This window comes from Arachis hypogaea, chromosome 15 (assembly GCF_003086295.3).
Source record: "Arachis hypogaea cultivar Tifrunner chromosome 15, arahy.Tifrunner.gnm2.J5K5, whole genome shotgun sequence".
NCBI classification, from domain to species: Eukaryota; Viridiplantae; Streptophyta; class Magnoliopsida; order Fabales; family Fabaceae; genus Arachis; species Arachis hypogaea.
The window spans coordinates 55,640,071-55,646,023 of NC_092050.1; the positions used below are offsets into that span (position 1 = coordinate 55,640,071).

The window sequence follows — 5,953 nt, forward strand, 5'->3', positions numbered from 1 at the left end:
TCCATAGTGGCCAAAAGATATTTAAATTTTGATTAAACTTAGCAATTCAAGTGCAAATTCACAAGGAAAAGATAGATAAGATGCTCACGCATCAGGGTAATAGGTGAATGGTCAAGGGTATTTGGTGAAGAGTGTTATGGAAAGGTGTGAAGAAGAGAGAAAGAGAGGTGGGGTAGGTAGAGATCCTGTGGGGTCCACAGATCCTGAGGTGTCAAGGAATTCTGGTCCCTGCACCTTTCTGGCATTTAAACGCCCTCTGTGTGCCATTTCTGGCGTTTAACGCCAGCCAGATACCAGACACCCTTTTCTGGCATTTAACGCCCAGAATGCTGCCAAACTGGGCATTAAACGTCCATTCTGCTATCCTTACTGGCGTTTAAAGGCCAGTAAGCCTGTCCTCCAGGATGTGCTATTTTTGATGCTATTTTTGATTCTGCTTTAATTCTGCAGCTGTTTTTGTGACTTCACATGATCATCTACCTAAAGAAAACATAACATGACAATGGAAAGCAAATGTCTATAAAAATAAATATAACATTGGGTTGCCTCCTAATAAGCGCTTCTTTAATGTCAATAGCTTGACAGTGAGCTCTTAGAGAGCTTCACAGAGACTCAGAGCTTAATGGTGGCCTCCCAACACCAAACTTAGAAGTTGAGTGTGGGGGCTTTGTTTGACTCTGTATTGAGAGAAGCTTTTTATGCTTCTTCTCCATTTTTACTGAAGAAGATCGTTGAGCCTTAAACACAAGGTAGTCCTCATTCAATTGAAGGACTAACTCTCCTCTATGCACATCAATCACAGCCCTTGCTGTGGCTAGGAAGGGTCTTCCAAGGATAATGGATTCATCCTCCTCCTTCTTAGTGTCTAGGATTATGAAATCGGCAGGGATGTATAGGCTTTCAACCTTCACTAAGACATCCTCTACAAGTTCATAATCCTGTTTCCTTAATTTGTCTGCCATCACTAGTGAGATTCTTGCAGCTTGTACCTCAAAGATCCCTAGTTTCTCCATTACAGAGAGTTGCATGAGGTTTATTCCTTACCCCAAGTCACACAGAGCCTTCTCAAAGGTCATGGTGCCTATGGTACAAGGTATTAAGAACTTTCTGGGATCCGGTTTCTTCTGAGGTAATTTCAGTTGAACCAACGCATTCAGTTCATTGATGAGCAATGGAGGTTCATCCTCCCAAGTCTTGTTACCAAATAACTTGGCATTCAGCTTCATGATTGTTCCTAGATACTGAGCAACTTGCTCATCAACAATATCTTCATCCTCTTCAGAGGAGAAATACTCATCAGAGCTCATGAATGGCAATAGTAAGTTCAGTGAAATCTCTATGGTCTCTGTAGGAGCCTCAGATTCCTTTGGTTCCTTAACAGGGAACTCCTTAGTGGTCAGTAGACGTCCATTGAGGTCTTCCTCACTGGGAATCACTGCCTCTTCCTCCTCTATAGGTTCGGCCACTTTGGGTATATTGATGGCCTTACACTCTCTCTTTGGATTCTCTTCTATATTGCTTGGGAGAGTACTAGGACGGATTTCAGTAACTCTTTTACTCAGCTAACCCACTCGTGCCTCCAAATTTCTGATGGAGGACCTTGTTTCAGTCATGAAACTGAGAGTGGTCTTAGATAGATCAGAGACTATGGTTTCTAAGTCAGAGAGGCTCTGCTTAGAATTCTCAGTATGTTGCTGAGAAGATGATGGAAAGGGCTTGCTATTGCCAAACCTATTTCTCCCACCATTATTATTATTGAAGCCTTGATTAGGCTTCTGCGGATCCTTCCATGAGAAATTAGGATGATTCCTCCATGAAGGATTGTAAGTGTTTCTATAGGATTCTCCCATGTAATTCACCTCTTCCATTCCAGGATTCTCAGGGTCATAAGCTTCTCCTTCAGAGGAAGCTTCTTTAGTACTGTTGGATGCAGCTTGCATTCCAGTCATATTCTGAGAAATCATATTAACTTGCTGAGTCAATATTTTATTCTGAGCCAAGATGGCATTCAGAGTATCAATCTCAAGAACTCCTTTCTTCTGAGTCATCCCATTATTCACAGGATTTCTTTCAAAAGTGTACATGAACTGGTTATTTGCAACCATCTCAATGAGTTCCTGGGCTTTCACATGTGTTTTCTTCAGATGAAGAGATCCACCAGCAGAGTGATCCAAGGACATCTTGGACAATTCAGACAGACCATCATAGAATATACATAGGATACTCCATTCTGAAAGCATGTCACAAGGACACCTTCTGATCAATTGCTTGTATCTTTCCCAAGCTTTATAGAGGGATTCACCTTCCTTCTGTCTGAAGGTTTAGATTTCCACTCTGAGCTTGCTCAACTTTTGAGGTTGAAAGAATTTGGCCAAGAAAGCATTGACCAACTTTTTCCAAGAGGTCAGGCTTTCTTTAGGTTGTGAATCCAACCATATCCTAGCTCTGTCTCTTACAGCAAAAGGGAAAAGCATAAGTCTGTAGACCTCGGGATCAATCCCATTGGTCTTAACAGTGTCACAGATTTGCAAGAATTCAGCTAAGAACTAATGAGGATCTTCCAATGGAAGTCCATGAAACTTGCAATTTTGCTGCATTAGAGAAACTAATTGAGTCTTAAGCTCAAAGTTGTTTGCTCCAATTGCAGGAATTAAGATGCTTCTTCCATAGAAGTCGGAAGTTGGTGCAGTAAAGTCACCAAGCATCTTCCTTGCGTCTCCACCATTGTTGTTGTTTTTGGCTGCCATGTCTTCTTCTTTTTCGAAAATTTTTGTAAGGTCCTCTCCAAAGTGTTGTGCTTTAGCTTCTCTTAGCTTCCTCTTCAGAGTCCTTTTAGGTTCAGGATCAGTTTCAACAAGAATATCTTTATCCCTGTTCCTACTCATATGAAAATGAAGAGAACAGAAAAGAAGATGAGTCTTCTATGTCATAGTATAGAGATTCCTTTATGTGAGTATAAGAATAGAAGAAGAGAGGAATGAGGTAGAGAGAGAATAAGAGGAATTCGAACACAGAGAGAGGGAGAGGGTTCAAATTATGAGTAGAAGAGAGGTGTTAGTAAATAAACAAAATAAATAGAAAGAGATGAGAGAGAGAGTTATTCGAATTTTAAGAAGAGGGAGAAGACAAATATTTTATTTTTATTTTAATTATTGGTTAGTATTCGAAAATATTAAAAGAAATAAAAATAAAATTAGAGTTTAAAACAATTAGTTAATTAAAAAGGATTTTGAAAAAGTGGTTAGTGATTTTCGAAAATTAGAAGTGGATAAGTAGTTAGGTGATTTTGAAAAAGATAAGAAATAGTAAACTTTTTAAAAATAAAACAAACAAATTAAGTGGTTAATTGAAAAAGATTTGAAAATAAATTTTGAAAAGATAAGAAGTTAGAAAAAGATTTTGAAATTAAATTTTGAAAAAGAAATTAAAAAGATTTTGATTTTTAAAATTAAAGTTGATGACTTGACTAACAAGAAACTAAAAGATATGATTCTAGAATTTAAAGATTGAACCTTTCTTAACAGGAAAGTAACAAACTTGAAATTTTTAAATCTAAATATTAAATGTTAGCACTAATTTCGAAAATTTGAAATAAAATTAAGAAAAAGATTTTGAAAAATTTATTTTGAAGAATTTTCGAAAAACATGAAAGAAAAATGAAAAAAAGATTTGATTTTGAAAAAGATTTCAAAAGATAGAATTTTTAAATTAAAATTTTGGCTTGACTAACAAGAAACAACTAAATTTTAAAAATTTTTTACTAAATCAACCCAAAGTTTCGAAATTTATGAGTGAAATAAGGGAAAGATATTATTTTTTGATTTTTTTGATTTAATGAAGAAAGAGAAAAACAACAAAATGAAACAAAACATAAAAATTTTAGATCAAAACAAAAAATGCATGCAAAAACACTTTGAATGTCAAGATGAACACTAAGAACACTTTGAAGATCATGATGAACATCAAGAAAATACTTTTGAAAATTTTTAAGAAAAGAAAGACATGCAAGACACCAAACTTAGAAATTTTTAAACTTTAGACACCATGAATTCGAAAATGCATATGAAAAACAACAAAAAAATACAAAACAAGAAAAATTAAAGATCAAACAAGGAAAATCATCAAGAACAACTTGAATATCAAAGAACACAATGCATGAATTTTCGAAAATTTTAGAAAAATTAAAAACATACAGTTGACACAAAACTTAAAATTTGACACAAGACTCAAACAAGAAACACAAAAAATTTTTTGGTTTTATGATTTTATAAACTTTTTTTATATTTTTCGAAAATTATTTTGGAAAAAAATAAGAAAATTCAAAATTTTTAATAAGAATTCCAGGATTCATGCAATGTTAGTCTAAAGCTTCGGTCCAAAAGAATTAGACATGGCCAAATGGCCAGCCAAGCTTTAGCAAAACAATTACAGACATGTCCTTTCTGCAATGGAAAGTGGAAACCTCGGTCCAAAAGATTAGACATGGCTTAAAATCCAGCCAGCCTTCAACATATCTCAAGAAACTCTAGAATTTATTCTTAAAAATTCTGAAGAACATTTTTTTTCAAAAACTAAATATATTTATTATTTTTTTTAAAATAAAAATAAAAAGCTTAAACATAAAATAAAATTACCCAATCTAAGCAACAAGATGGATCGTCAAATGTCCAAACTCGAACAATCCCCGGCAACGGCACCAAAAACTTGGTGCACGAAATTGTGATTCACACTTTTCACAACTCCGCACAACTAACCAGCAAGTGCACTGGGTCGTCCAAGTAATAAACCTTACGTGAGTATGGGTCGATCCCACGGAGATTGTCGGCTTGAAGCAAGCTATGGTCATCTTGTAAATCTTAGTCAGGTGGATTCAAATGGTTATGAGGTTTTGATAATTAAAAGATAAATAAAACATAAAATAAAATAAGATACTTATGTAATTCATTGGTGGGAAGTTTAGATAAGCGTTTGGAGATGCTTTGTTGCTTCTGAACCTCTGCTTTCCTATTGTCTTCTTCCAATCATGCGTGCTCCTTTCCATGGCATGCTATATGATCCTCTCGGATGAAAAATACCAGGTTCCATTTCTGCACGGCTAATCAACTTTCAGATTTCTCGTCTCGGATGAAAAGTACCAGGTACAGCTACCGCACGGCTAATCATCTGTCGGTTCCCACTAGCGTCGGAGTAGGATCTCTCTATCTTTTTGCACACTGTCACTGCGCCCAACATTCACGAGTTTGAAGCTCGTCACAGTCATCCCTTCCCAGATCCTACTCGAAATACCACGGATAAGGTTTAAACTTTCCAGATCTCAGGAATGCTCCCAATTGGTTCTAGCCTATACCATGAATGTTTTAACCTCTGGACTCGGTCCGTGGATTAGAGACCCAAGAGAATATACTCCGACTGTCGTCCAATGACTATGTTAAACATCATGTAGACCGCTTGTGGTTGTCAGGCACGTGGATCTTGGCTAAGCGAGTAACGAAGATAGTGGGTGATTGTCACGGGTCACCCCTTCATTCTGACTTAACTGAATTAAGTACGAGAGTATATCTTGGAGAAGATGTAGGCGTGAATTGAAAGAGAAACAATAGTACTTGCATTAATTCATGAAGAACAGCAGAGCTCCGCACCTTAATATAAGAGGTGTAGAAACTCCACCGTAGAAAATACATAAGAGAAAAAGGTCTAGGCATGGCCGAGTGGCCAGCCTCCCAAATGTGAATAATGGCATAAGCTCCTCAATACAATAGTAAAAAGTGCTATTTATACTAAACTAGCTACTAGGGATTACAGAAAATAAGTAACTAAGTGCAGATAGTGCAGAAATCCACTTCCGGGGCCTACTTGGTCTGTGCATGGGCTGAGCATTGAGCTTTACACGTGTATAGGCCATTCTTGGAGTTAAACGCCCAGTTAAACGCCAGCTTGGGTTCCAGTTTGGGTG

The 5,953-nt window shown here is 36.7% G+C and overlaps 1 non-coding gene across 1 annotated transcript; it reads left to right on the top strand.

Moving 5' to 3' along the window:
• The first annotated feature begins 2,238 nt into the window (after window positions 1-2,238).
• On the top strand, window positions 2,239-2,342 carry LOC112753745 (small nucleolar RNA R71). The gene has a single exon (XR_003178115.1). It is a non-coding gene; the product is annotated as a small nucleolar RNA R71 (small nucleolar RNA).
• Window positions 2,343-5,953: the final 3,611 nt, after the last annotated feature.